Source organism: Aristolochia californica, unplaced genomic scaffold, assembly GCF_029961685.1.
Source record: "Aristolochia californica isolate CCGP_79_NKW_82.1479 unplaced genomic scaffold, dmAriCali1.0.hap1 SCAF_4, whole genome shotgun sequence".
Taxonomy (NCBI): Eukaryota; Viridiplantae; Streptophyta; class Magnoliopsida; order Piperales; family Aristolochiaceae; genus Aristolochia; species Aristolochia californica.
Genome location: NW_027182103.1, coordinates 33634480 through 33649822, shown reverse-complemented (window position 1 = coordinate 33649822; position 15343 = coordinate 33634480).

Below are 15343 nucleotides of genomic sequence, written 5' to 3'. Positions count from 1 at the left end.
TCCGGGACCATAACATTATATCCCCAAGGAATGAGATGCCACAAACCTCCATAATAATTTTTGAAAATTTTAATGTTTGAGGCATCGATTTCATGGGACCGTTCCCTGTATCCTTTGGTTATGTTTACATTTTTCTTGTTATTGATTATGTTTCAAAATGGGTGGAAGATAAATGACTGATGATTCAAAGTTGTTACAGATTTTATCAAGTCTAACATATTCTCCAGGTTTGGAATTCCAAGAGCTCTAATAAGTGATTAAGGCACTCACTTTTGCAATCGAACTATGGAGACTTTGCTAAGAAAGTACCATGTGACCCACAAGGTGTCAATTACCTATCATCCGAAAACTAGTGGGCAAGCGGAAGTGTCAAATCGAGAGATCAAGTCCATCATTGAAAAGACGGTCAATCCAAGCAGAAAAGATTGGAGTTTGCGCATGGATGATGCCTTGTGGGCATATAGGATTGTGTATAAGACGCCCATTGGTATGTCACCTTATCAATTGGTGTTTGGGAAACCATGCCACCTTTCAGTTGAGTCAGAACACAAGGCTTATTGGGCTATCAAGAGTTTGAAATGTGAAGATGGATGAAAGTGGAGAACACAGGAAGTTGCAACTACAACAGTTAGAGGAAATTTGCAATGATACTTATGTGAGTGCAAGGATTTACAAGGAAACAACGAAGGTTTTTCATGAAAAGATGATCTCTAGGAAAGAGTCTAAAGTTGGTCAAAAAGTCCTTGTATACCATTCACGGCTTCGTTTGTTTTCGGGTAAGTTGCGTTGTCGTTGGATTGGACCATTTGTTGTTACTAATATTTTTCCTCGTGGTCCAGTTGAAAATCAAAGTTTAGTAACTTCCAAAGTGTTCAAGGTGAATGGCCATTGACTTAAACCTTTCTATGAAGGTTTCCAAGTGGAGAATGCGGCAACATTGGACATTAAGGATCCAATTTATACTAGTTGAAGAAGGAAGCATTGAGTCAAGCCAATGACAATAAATAAAGGCGCTGATTGGGAAGCAATCCAAGGGGAGGTCGTTCATTTTTATTTTTATTTTTTCATTTCTATTTTGGTTATTTTTTCCTTCTCTTTAAAATTCAATTTATATTGAGGACAATGTAAGTTCTAAGTATGGGGGAGGGGATTTAGGTTGTGCTTCAATTCTGTTTAAAAAAAAATCTTTGTTTTTGTGGTTTTAATGATTTTTGGTTGTGTATGTCATGAGCAAGATTACATTAGGCTCTTGAAAGATTCATAACACGATTGAATAAGTAATCTTCCAACTAAGAATTAATTAGTCTAGTTATTTTATTTGAGGATGGTAATGACTAAATTTGGTAGACAAAAGTCGATGAGATTTTGAGCCTCTAGACTGACACATCCATATCAATCTCACTATTTTTTTTCATGACAGATATTCCTCCATGGATTTGTTTCTCTAGAACATGCCTTGATTCTTTTTGAGGTCACATTGACACATTCATGCATGAACGTGATTATGGCTCTTTGTTATAAGCTACATAAGCCAAATAGACTACCTTGTAATTAAATTTTTTTCTTTTGTTGAACCCCTTTGAGCTTTTTTTTTTTTTTTTGTGAACCCACGTTACAAGCTTTAAACCTGCAAAAAAAAAAAACAAAACCTTTACCCAAGCCGTAGAGCTAGAGGAGCATTGTTCATCATTATGATTCATATGGGTGTCCAAGAAATAAATGTGGGGGTGTCTGGATTTGTGGTATGTCTATTATTAGTCAATGGAACATGTTTTCATTCTCAATTCATGAGTTCCATTGTTAGAGTAATTTTGACAAAAAAGAAGAAGAGAAGAGAAAAAAAGAAGAAGAAAGTGATGTAGGGAATTGCTTTTAAAGTTACAAAATGTTCATGTTCATAATTCCTCCTAAAATTCCAAGAAAGAGGTTTGTTTATACGAGATAGATACAAATTGAAGAAGCTGCTAAGTGAAGTAATTGGTTTTACATGTCTTATATATTCGAGCTTGAGTTGATTCATTTTTGCTCTACTAGTTTCCATGGTTTTTGATCTACATTCCCAAATATTTCCCACCTTGATCCTAAACCCCGTTACAACCCTTAAAAAGTCCTTATGATTCATGTTATGCGTGTGATCTGAGTGGTGGAGAATGAGAAAATATGCAAGCCTATGGTAGATCATTTCCATTGGAATGAATTTGAGTGAAATACATACCCATCAAACACATGAGAGTCGAGTGTTTATTTCTGTGAGGGTCTACTTATTTAATTTACTCAATCTTTGAATGAAAATGCTTACTATGTAATTTTAAGTTGTTTAAGAATGTTTGTTCATGATATGCTATGAGTTTTGAAGAGCTTGGTTGTTATTTGTTGATGGCATTACAACCTTGGTGTTTTTGGGAAAGTGAATTTGAGTTTTGCCCGAGGACGAACAAAAGCTAAGTGTGGGAGAATTTGATGAGAATGCAAATGTAGAAGTTAGGACCCCATGAGAATAACTCTAGGCTAACGTGGCACAAGAAGGAGAGAAGAGAGAGCAGAGAGAGAAAAGAGAAGGATGTTAGAGAGGAGAATTTTGATTAAGGGTAGGAGAATATTTGTCAAGGGAAAAGAGAGCGTGGCATGACGATTTCTCAAAGAGAGGAGAAGGCTTGAATGCCTTACCTCTTAGCCAATGCTTTTATTTATAATGTTACAAAACCCTTGGGGTTACAACTCAATAGATTAAAAGACATACTAAGATAATGTATTTACATCTTCATGTCATCCTTATGGAACATACCATAAATAACCACTTTGACACTCCTTTGACGTGTGGCTTCTAGGATTGAGCCTTGTGGGATTGAGCCCATCTTCCAAGACTCCCCCTCAAGCTGGAGGAGAAAATACATCATAAATACCGACCTTTCCACCTATATAAGATAGAATTTTGGATGTAACCGTTTTGGTGAGGATATCAACTAGTTGCGCTTGAGATAAAACATACTATAGAGAAATTATTCCTGCTTGAAACTTTTCCCATATAAAATGACAATTTACTTCAATATGTTTAGTTCTTTCATGGAAGTCTGGATTTGACGTAATGTGAATAGCTACTTTATTATCACAATGTAGGCCCATAGAGCCTCCTTTATAAAATCCCAATCCAGTAAGAAGAGTCTTTATCCATAAAAGTTCACTTGCAGTGTGGTCCATAGCTCGGTATTCTGCTTTAGCACTAGATCTTGCAACCACGTCTTGCTTTTTGCTTTTCCATGTGACCAAGTTCCCTCCAACAAGGGTACAATACCCAAACGTAGATTTTCTATCATCGGGTGATCTAGCCCAGTGTGCATCTAAGAAGTCTTCTATATTGAAGTGACCATGTTGTTTATATAGCAATCTTCTTCTTGGAGTACCTTTTAAGTATTGTAGTATTCTCTCCAACGCTTTCCAGTGAGTAATTTGTGGTTTGTGCATGAATTGACTTACCACACTCATAGCATATGATATATCTGGCCTGGTTACCGTGAGATAGATCAACTTTCCCACTAGTCTTTGATATTTTCCAGTGTCAACATCTTCTCCAATTGTGGCACACAATTTTTCATTCGCATCCATAAGCGTATCAATGGGTCTACAACCCTTCATTCATGTTTCTTCAAGAAGATCCAAGACGTATTTTCTTTGAGACAATACTATTCCATGGTTTGACTGAAGGACTTTTATACACAATAAATATTTGAGCTTACCCAAATTTTTAGTCTTGAACTCTTGACATATCATATTCTTCACTTCTTGTATACTATGAGCATCATTCTCAGTCAAGATAATATCATTAGCATACATGGCCAATAATATCTTCCCTTTGATAGTATCTTTAACATATACTGAGTGATCAACCGAGCACCTATGAAAGCCAAATTGTATAAGCACTTTACTAAATTTATCAAACCAGGCCCGAGGGGACTGTTTAAGCCCATATAAAGATTTCTTTAAGCGGCATAACAAACTCCCCCTCAACCACATATCTTGATGGTTAGACCATATAAATTTCTTCGCGTATATCACCATTTAAAAATGCAATTTTTTACATCGCGCTGATACACTAACCAGGATGAGTTAGAAGTAATATAGAGGATGATACGTACCGAGCTCAGTTTTGCAACCAGAGAGAAAGTCTCTTCATAATCTACCACATAGCACTGAGTATAACCTTTTGCAACAAAGCGAGTTGCAAGGCAAGCGAGCGATCCATCTGGGTTGTGTTTCACCAAAAAAAACCATCTACAACCAACCTTTCTTTTCCCTTTTGTGAGTGATGCCAATGCCCATGTTTGATTTTCATATAATGCATGCATTTCTTCATCCATAGCCGCCTTCCATCCTGGATGCTTCAGGGCCTCCTGATAGGATTGTGGTATGGAACAAATGAAAGAGAAGCAAGAAACTGAACACACTCAGAAGATAAGAAATGAGAAGACAAAAAATTGGCAATTGGATGAGATGTAGTACAAGAACGGATTTCCTTTCGTAACGCAATAGGCCGAGTATCAAATTCAGGCCCAAAAATGGAGGAGGAGAAAGACTTACCTTAGGTGGATCGAACAACTCCACAAGTGAGGGGACGGACGGTGCTTCAGCGGATTGAGTAATATCTTCATTTAACGGCACAAGCGGGCATGGAGTATTAGGAGGAAATGTAAACCCTAGAGGAGCCTCATGTGAGGAGTAGAAGGAAGTGTCTTCAAAGATGTCACATCCCGAGATAACATCAACCTCTGAAGTGTAGGATTATAACAAATATATCGTTTTTGAGTTCGATAATACCCCAAAAAATACACCTCAGATACCGAGGATCAAGTTTACTTTTATGTGGTGAAGTTCCATGAACAATACATGTGCAACCAAATACTTTCAGAGGAAGAGAAAATGGATCTTCACCACTAAACAAAACATAATACGGAGTTTGATTTCTAAGTACTGATGAAGGTAACCTATTGATGAGAAAGTATGTTGTAAGAAAAGCATGAGGCCAATAAAATTACGGTACCTTCATGGAGTAGAGGAGGCCCCGAGCAACATCAAGGAGGTGATGATTCTTTTTTCAGCAACACCATTTTTTTAGGGGTATAGGCACATGATGTTTGATGAAGAAGCTCATTACCCTGACAAAACGATTTAAACTCATTAGACAAATATTCTTTAGCATTATCGGATCTAAGGATTTGAATTTTTTTCCAAATTGCGTTAGAACCATTGCATGAAAGTTTTTAAATATAGAAAAAATTTCTAATCATTCTTTAAACAAAAACAACCAAGTCACTTGGGTAAAATCGTCCACAAAAGTAACAAAATATTGAACCTGAGAAATGTTAAAGACCTTTAAAGGGCCCCCATACATTAGAATGTATTAATGCAAATAGAGCAGTACTAGTAGTTGTAAGTAGAGGAGAATATGTACTCCTAACATTCTTACTTAATTGACATGTCTCACAATTGAAATTAGACAAAGATTTAAGAGATGGAACTAAAGAACGAAGAAATGAGGTAGATGGATGAACAAGCCTGTTGTGTCACTACTGAGCCTCAGAAGTAGTGGGTGAAACAGTAGCTACTGGTGGAAGAGTAAAATATTCTAAACCCCCCTTTTTCATGGCTGCCACCAATCACCTGTTTCGTAGTTAGATCCGGAAATATATATCAAGATGTTGAGAAGGTGATAGAACAATTCAATTGTTTGGTTGATTGACTAACGGAGAACAAATTTAATGGAAATTGAGGAACAAATAACACATCTTGGAGAAGAATAGACGCGATAAGAGAGGAGGAACCCTTGCCAATAACATTGGTTTGGGAACCATTAGCAATAGTGGCAAATTTATGAGGAAGACATAGAGACAATGAATGAAGCATGTCTTTGTTACTAACAAGTGTTTGGAAGCCCCAAAGGCAACGATCCAAGAGGAAGGGGTTGAAGTGGAAGAAAGCATACCTAAGGCAATGGTAGTGGCAGCAGTAGGTGCTGGTGGAGTAGAGGACAGATCCAATAGGGATTTCAGCTTCTAAATTGCAGCATAGTCTTTCGCAGAAATAGTCACATTCCCTGAATGAGAATCAGTCCTATCCTCCTTTTTCTCAACATTAACTGAGGCTGGATTGGCTATCGCCCAATCAGGCTTGCCATGGAGTTTCCAGCATGAATCCACAAGGTGGTTCTGACCGCCACAGTAAGTACACAATTGAGGCTCAGTGCGGAAAAAGGTCGTACCCATTCGACCATCTCTATTGCGGCCTCTTCTTGTATTTCTGCTACGTCCTCAAAATGGGTATGATGTACCCCGATTACCAGAGAACATAGCTGATGGAGTACCAATCAGAGAAGAGGAGAAGGATCAGGAATTCGTAACAATGTAGCACTAATGTCATCAAAAGAGGGAACGGCAGAGGAACTAAGAAGCTGACTCTTAGCCCCCTCTAGATACGGCTTAATATTGGTAACGCAAATAGCCGCTGCCAGGGCCTCGCGCTGTTTTTCTTAAACATTAATGTCAGTAGAGTATGGTTGAGCAATTTTCCATTCTTTGGAGAAGGCCATGAAATCGAGCCAGAAACTCATTAATATTATCTCCTTGTTTGGTAGCCAGCATACTTTGGAAAACATCATATACGCTTTGCAAGGAGGCGGTACTGGAATAGAGCTTAGCACATGTGTCATAAATATCCTTGGAAGTTTCCAAGTGGACCACATTGTTAGCGACATGCTCTTCCTTACTGTTAATAAGCTAATTGATAACCATGTTATCATTTTTTACCCATTTACGGTAGACTTCATCTTCTTCATCACTCGGAAGAGGGATTTTGATAACATGACTGAGAAGGTCATGAGTAATGAAAACCCTCCGTACCGATTGTGACCAGCTGAGGTAATTGGAAAGACCTCTTAGTGGAATTGTAGTAATTCGGAGTATGTCACTCTTATTACTCATATGTCCACTCTCCGTGTTGACGCAAATCAACTAGTGAGGTCAATTGTCAAAGGGGCACAAATAAAAATTACACAACGTAATTTGAAGCACTCGTAGACCAAATTAGCCACCAAAAATACGTAGAGAATATTTTCACAAGAATAAGCACCAAATCATGGAAAATTGGTGCTTTTGTCTAGTGATAACAAGAACCAGCCACTACTCAACTTCTCTTATATTTATCAAAAAAATAGAGAGAAGAGAAAAGATGTAACTCTTATCCTTAATCCAAACTCAACCACAAAATCGAGAGCAACTTTAGACAAGGCCTTTCTTGGCAAAACGAGAGCAATATCTTGGCAAAATAGATTTCAACTCATGGGAATACTTCAACACAAAAAAGATTCAATTGCTTAAGTTCAAACACAAAAATAATAGGGATAATTCATCAAACATATAACGATCATCCAACAACATAACACACTTCCATGAGTAATATTAGATTATAGAATTCATAGTAACATATGTTGGAATCCCATATCAACAATGTTTGATTCCCATTAAATAAAGGTAATTGATTCCAAATAACAAACAGAAAAAAAATAACCTTTGATCAATCATGTAACTTTTCTACAAGATGATCAAGAGTACAACATCCTTTTATTCATACAAGATAGATCTTCACAATGTTTTTGAAGATTATCTTGCCTTGATGTGAATCAAGAATTTAGAGAAGAGGGGAAAAATTGAAACCGTAAAGAGAGAATATGAAAAAAATAACCAGATTTTACCTATCTCTTCATGGCAGAACTCCTTCTATAAACAACTTCTTTAATGGATGACATAACTACTTGAATAGGGATCCTAACCTCCATGCTCTAATACCATGTAGAAGTTAGGATCCCAGAAGAATGACTCTAGTTTAATGTGGAAGAAGAAGGAGAGAAGAGAGAGAAGAGGGAGAAAGGAGTAGGACATTAGAGAGGAGAGTTTTGATTAAGGGAAGGAGAGAATGCATCAAGGGAGAAGAGAGGGCAGTTGGACGATTTCTCAAAGAGAGGAGAAGGCTTGAATGCCTTATCACTTAGCCAATGCTCTAATTCATAGTGTTACAAAGCCCTTAGGGTTACAACTCAATAGATTAAAATACATACTAAGACAATATATTTACATCTTCATGCCATCCTTATGGAACATACCATAAATAACCTCTTTGCCACTCCTTTGACGTGTGGGCTTCTAGCGTTGAGCTTGTGGGCTTGAGCCTATCTTCCAACACAAAATGTCATATTTTTCTCACTTAATGCTTAAGTTTTTATAATTATTTGTTACCTAAATATACTCATTATTCTTATATTTTGATTTAGGATGCAAATGGAGGCGTTAAGTGCAAAACGAAGTTAATTGGGCAATTCTAGACAATTTCAACATTTCTTCGTAATCTGAGCATAACTTTGTCATCCGATCTCTGATTGAGATGATTCAAGATGATAAGTAACGCCAAGAAAAAATTCTACAACTTTAATGTTTTTAATTTTAAGAGATATGGGCTCCATCCAAGTCAAAATCTGGCTTGAAGTCGTGGCATGTGCACTATGACGTTCTGGAAAGGGAAAAAAGGGGGGTGGGTGGGGATTCTTAGGTATTTGAGAGGTACACTCAGCCTTATGTTTCAGAAAGTCAAATTTGGGATTACAGGGTTATTTAGGTGCTGACATGACTGGTGACATTGATGGCAAGAAGAGTACCACTAGATATGTATGCACATTGGGAAATACAAAAGTTAGTTGGGTCTCTAAGTTGTAGAATATAGTTGCTCTTTTCACTATTGAGGCAGAATATGTCATTGTGACCGAAGCCAGCAAAGAGATGGTATGGTTGCAGTCTTGTTGAATTTAGGACCCCATTAATAATATCTCGAGCAAGGTGAGAGGGAAGAAAAAACCTAGAAGGAGAAAGAGAGCTCTTGGGTAGAGAGGAGAGAAGAAGCAAAAGAAGAAGGAGAAAGAGAAGGAACTTCTACATGAGAGAGAGAGAGAGAGAGAGAGAGAGAGAGAGAGAGAAGAGAACTCCTTGCTTTGATGATTTTATTATGAATTAAAGCTCTTGTATTTATAGTAGAGGAATGATAGAATTTATGTACACTTACCAAAGATATTTCAACTCAATTTAGAACTCACTCAAAATCTAACTTACTTAAATTTTGACTTACCCAAATTCTAATCTGTCACATGTGGCTAGGCTGAGGATACCAGCTCATGCTATATTCTTGTGGGTCCCATTAGATCTTCCAGCTCATGTGACAAAGATACCAGCTCGTGGTATCTTTGTGGGTCCCACTAGATCTTCAATTCTTCCAACTCATTTCAGCTCATCATCCAACTCATGCCATCTTATATGATGACTCATATTGGCTTCTCACGTCCTCATGGTGGGTCCCACCAACTTGTTCAACCATGGTGGGTCCCACATTGTGACAAGTTTTTCTTGGAAGAATTAGGTCTCAAACATAGGAACAATGTGTTGTATTGTGACAGTCAAAGTGCTATTTGTTGAATTTATGGAAAAGAGAAATACTTCATTGACTTCATTAAATTATTATAAACAGAGTACATGTACCTCTATTTATAATAGAGGAAGGTAGAAAAGTCCAATTATAATAAAATTACATTTGTCCCAATTACACCCAAACTCTAATACTTAAAGATAAGTTCTAGCATAAATGAATAACTCAATATAGATAAAAGACAAAATAACTCAAACTAGAACTCTTCTAGGACGTGACCATAAGATAAAGATGCATTTGTGAGTCCTTCTTGATTTTCCAACTTATGTGATAAGGATGCCAGCTCGTGGTAATCATGGTGGGTCCTACTTCTTTTGGACATGGGCCCATCTTGTGGGCCTTCCTTAGTCATGTGGCCCATCTTATAATACTCTTAGATATGTGGGACTTCCTTGGTCGTGTGGGTTGGAGCCCATCTTCCAACACTCCCCCTCAAACTGGGGGTAAGACAACATCATGAACTCCTAGCTTGCTGCAAATGATGTATAGAATCTTTTTGTATAAAATAGCACATCTTCAGATATGCCTGCATCTTCCAACACTCTCCCTCACGTTGTTGCGCCCTTCCATGAGGCCCTACTGGCATAATATAAGTGAGAGTAAAAATCGTTTCTAGCCGGTTAGACATTGCTCCATACTCCAGTCCTAATGCTGGATGTAGGGCACACTCTGTCTTTTGTAGATAGTGTGTCTATCGGCATTGCTCTGAAGTGTCCACCACCATGTCCCTCCAAAGGACAATGACTCTCAAGTGGTATGAGTAATAAAAGCCACTAGAGGAGGGTAGTGGTTTTATTTATAATGGTGTCCCAATACGGCACCGACTCTCATGGTATCCCAACCGTGATATTTTTTAGAGTTAAATTTATCATGGTGTCCCAATCAGGGCACCGACTCTCAAGATGTCCCAACCATGATATTTTTGAGAGTCAAATAAATTATGGTATGAGAAAAGGTACTGAGGCCACCTCTTCTTTAATAATAATATCTCATCCAAAGAGACATAATAGCAGCAACTGTAATGTAACATAGCAATCTTCCAACACATATAACACGAACCAAAATAATAAACCTTGTACAAGGACCCGTGAAATAATCATAATCCAATATAAATATTTTTTTCTAAGATGCACAAGTTTCATCTTTTGTGATCCCCCTTTCTTGAATATTTTGGTCACACAAACTTATTCACAACATATGGAATAAAATACCAATTTCTTGTACTACTTCTACTTCTCCCCCTCAAGCAGCGATGTAATGGTAGTGATCCCAGCTTGAACCAAATATCATAGATGTAGCCATAAGCCAAAATAACAGAGATTTGGTAATAAGCCCTTACACAAGGGACAAGTGAGATATTTTTCTGATATAGCAACTTCAATAGTGACGCAAAAAAATATCGGCTTAAATTCGGATTTTTCAATACAACAGAATACCAGCATGACCTTTGATTCTTCCAATGCAAATATATCTCAAAATATAGATTATATTGACATGAAACTTTCTCCTTATGAAATTAGACTTAAATACCTTTCATCCAAGTATAAATTTACTTCATAAAATATAATTATCAGAAGATAAATATCCTGATAGATTTCGGTCTCTGTCATCTGGCCGTACTAAGCACTGTTTCTCCTCTTTTTCCAGCATGACCATTGACTCTTCCAAGATCAATATCTCCTTATAAAAAACCCATTTGGATAATTGGTTGAATAGGTAAGAAAATAGACTTACATATATGTATTTGGATATATAATTCTCCATATAAAGTCTCGTTCTTGATAGCATAAAATACCTCCGAAGTTGAAGCTTTCTGCTGCTGCTCAAACCTTTTTTTGCAATCTGACCTTCGCTGCTTCAAATATCGATTTCTCTTCTAGATAACTCTGATTGGAAAAAATATTTTTTCTTTGAAATTATACATGAATATATTTTCGTCAATATGTAATTTTAAATATTAAAATCTAATTATAGAGGTGAAAAGCTCAAAAACAACTACGGGTGTAGGGACTAAAAAAAATAACTACGAACCTAGACTTAGCGTTTTGGGTTTAGAGAAAAGGATCTTATTATCTTTGTGGGTTGACCAAGTCTACTCACAGACCCTGCTATGATATCATGTTGAACTTATGGAAAAGATAAATACTTCATTGACTTCATTAACTTATTATAATCAGAGTACATGAACCTCTATTTTTAATAGAGGAAGGTAGTAGAGTCCAATTACAATAAAACTACATTTTTTCCAATTACACCCAAACTATAACACTTAAATATAACTCCTAGCATAAATAAATAACTCAATATAGATAAAAGACAAATATAACTCAAACTAGAACTCTTCTAGGACGTGACCATAACATAAAGATGCTTTTGTGAGTCCTTCTTGATCTTCCAAATTATGTGATAAGGATGTCAACTCGTGGTAATCATGGTGGGTCCTACTTCTTATGGACTTGGGCCCATCTTGTGGGCCTTCCTTGGTCATGTGGTTGTTGAACTGTATAATTGTATAGCATGATCAGAGGAAACTGTATAGCGTGATTGTTTCTTTCGATCCCGTGATTGTATTCTTGATTTTATCCCTAAATTTTAGGATCTAAATTGATCCTAAAATCGACTTGTAATGTATTATAAATACCCTCCTAGACGGAGAAGAATAGATCAACATAAAATCATTCTTTGAAGGTTATGTTTAACATGGTATCAGAGCGGGAGTCATTCTCCTTCTCGTCGCCAAAGAACAGAGCATAAACCCTGTTCCGTAGCTTTCCGTCGTCCGAAGAACAGAGCAGAAGTTTTGTGTCGTAGCTTCCCCTCGTCGCCAATTATCTCCGTCATCATCCCATTTCGGCGGAACCGCCGACGACCACACTACCGGCCCTGTTGTCACTGCTGACCACCATCCGAAGGAAATCGACGCTATCGTTGTCGAAGAAGAAAGGAATTTTCTTGCAGTGACTCAGTGGACCGACGGTTTCCGTAGCCGAAAACCTCCACCGTCTAAGCTGCCGACCACCGCCGCTGAAGTATGCCGACGCACCTTCACCGTCACCGAAGAAGCTCTATCGTCACCGAAGACGTTTTTTTTTTTTTTGTGTTCGTCGCCGTAAGACTGAGCCACCGCCACCCGATATCCGGTGGGACTCCCGAAAGCCGACGAATCATCCCGCCGAATCTTCCTCCGAACTACCAACGACGACGGAGAAGACGAGGGTCGTTTAATTTTATTTTTTTAACTTAGGAACACTGTTCCTTTATTCATCTGTGGGTCAACCAACCGATAACGGATTAACCCAGCGGATCCAGAACCGAACACGAACCGGATAACCAAACCTGACCAGAATCGAACCGGACCGGACCGTACCGAAGTGCACCCGAGCTGAAACAAACCCGAGCTGGACCAAACTCAGACCGAACCGAACCAAACCGGATTACTTCCCGGACCAAACCCAACATTCGAATAAACCCAGAGATAGACAATGGGGAGCTCTCGTCCAATTTCTAACAAAGCTAACAACAGGGTATGTACTCACTGCGGGGAAAAAGGCCACTCGCTACAGCGTTGTTACGAGATTATTGGTTATCCAGAGTGCTGGGACTTCTCAAAAAGACCTCGAAAAAAGATTGTTGGGGAAACATTGTTGCCTACGGCGAATGTTGCCCATCCAGGTATTATCGGTAAAGCTTCAGTATTCTCTGCATATTCTAATAATAGAACTTGGATTATTGATATAGGCATCCGATCACATGATGAGGGATTCCAGTCAGTTAAAATCTGTCCTACCTTCTCCTCAATCCGTTATTTACACCACCAATGGTAGTACCTCTCCTATTACTGGGGAAGGATTAGTTATCTTGTCGAATAATCTTACATTAAATATTGTCCTTATTGTTCCATCTCTTGAATATAATCTGCTGTCTGTTAGCCAAATTACTTCAACTCTTGCTTGTACTGTAACTTTCTGGCCCTCCTATTGTGTCTTTCAGGACATTCTAACCTGGAAGATTCTTGGTTATGGTGTTAGACGGGGTAAACTCTACTATTTGGAGTTAACAGAGAATAGGGGATCGAAAATCAGTCAGGCAAATCAAGCTAGTAGTGAGGATAGTTCTCGAACAACTATATGGCTATGACATCGACGACTTGGTCATCTTTCCTTTGGTTATCTTAAGAAATTGCGACCACAACTCTTTTCAGGTTTGAATAATTTGGATTTTCATTGTGACACTTGTGAACTGGCTAAGAGCCACCATATCTCTTATTTACCGAGTTTAAATAAGAGTTCTGAACTTTTTGCGGTTATTCATTCTGATGTTTGGGGTCCTGCAAAGGTTCCCTCTATTTCTCGAGCTCGGTATTTTGTGACCTTTATTGATGAATGCACTAGAATGACTTGGGTATCCCTGCTTATAAAAAAGAGTGATGTGTGTCTAGCTTTTCACAAATTTTACCAAATGGTACACACTCAGTACCAGAAGCAGGTTCGTGTGTTGCAATCTGACAATGGTACTGAGTTTGTCGATGCTTCTCTTAGTAATTTTCTGAATATTCATGGAATTCGTCATCAGACCTCATGCACCTATACTCCCCAACAAAATGGATTGGCAGAGAGGAAGAATAGACAGCTTTTGGAAGTAGTGCATGCCTCTCTCTTTGGCCTGAACATGCCTCGATTTTATTGGGGCAGAGCTGTCAAATCTGCCTACCTTATCAATCAAACACCTTCTCGAGTTATAGACTTTCAAACTCCACAACAAAAATTGCACTCACTAATTTCCATTCCCCATCTTCCGAATCTTGAACCCCGGGTTTTTGGGTGTACTGTATATGTTCATATCCCCAAAGTCTTGCAAAATAAACTTGATCTGTGTGCCAAACGATGTATTTTTGTTGGTTATTCTGATTTTCAAAAAGGATATCGGTGTTATGATCCACACACCTGAAAGCTCCATGTAACTCTAGATGTCTCTTTCCATGAATTAAAACCTTATTACTCAAGGGGAGTCTCTTAGAATTCTCTTCAGGGGGAGAACTCAAGTGAAGAGAATAGCAGAGGGGCTGAGTTTATTGAGTTAGAAGCGGTGAATGACTTGTTTAATCAACAAGAGAATATTGAAGGTGATGAGTTAGAAGTGGTGAATGAATTTTTTAACCAACCAGGTTGTCATGATGTGCAACAAGATTGTGCTCCCAACCATGAAGCCGAAACTGAATCATTAATTGCTCCTGAAGAATCCTCAGAGTTACCTCCGTCTGCACCATCAACTGAAGAATCAACCAAGAATGTTTCTCCTTAGGTAAATACGAATCCTGTGTTTGATGAACCTATTGAAACATGTGTTCCTACAGAAAATATAACTTCTAGATATCCACAAAGATTGAATAAGGGAGTTCCAAAAAAACAATATGAACCTGATCTTAAAGCCAAAACCAAATACTCAATCAACAATTATGTGTCCTCCCATAGGTTGACTAAATCGTATGCATTTACTATTGATCAATTGTCCAGGGTTTCTATTCCTAGTAATGTGCAGGATGCATTAGCTTATCCAAAATGGAAAAAGGCGATGAACAAAGAGATGCAGGCTCTACAAAAGAATGCCACTTGGGAACTTGTTCCCCAACCTAAAGGAGTAAAGACAATTGGATGCCGATGGGTGTTCACATTGAAACTCAAATCGGATGGAAGTATTGAAAGATATAAAGCTCGGCTAGTTGCAAAGGGATATACGCAAAGGTATGGGATAGACTATCAGGATACTTTTGCACCAGTAGCTAAGATCAACACAATTCGCATTCTTATATCTATAGCGGCAAATCGAG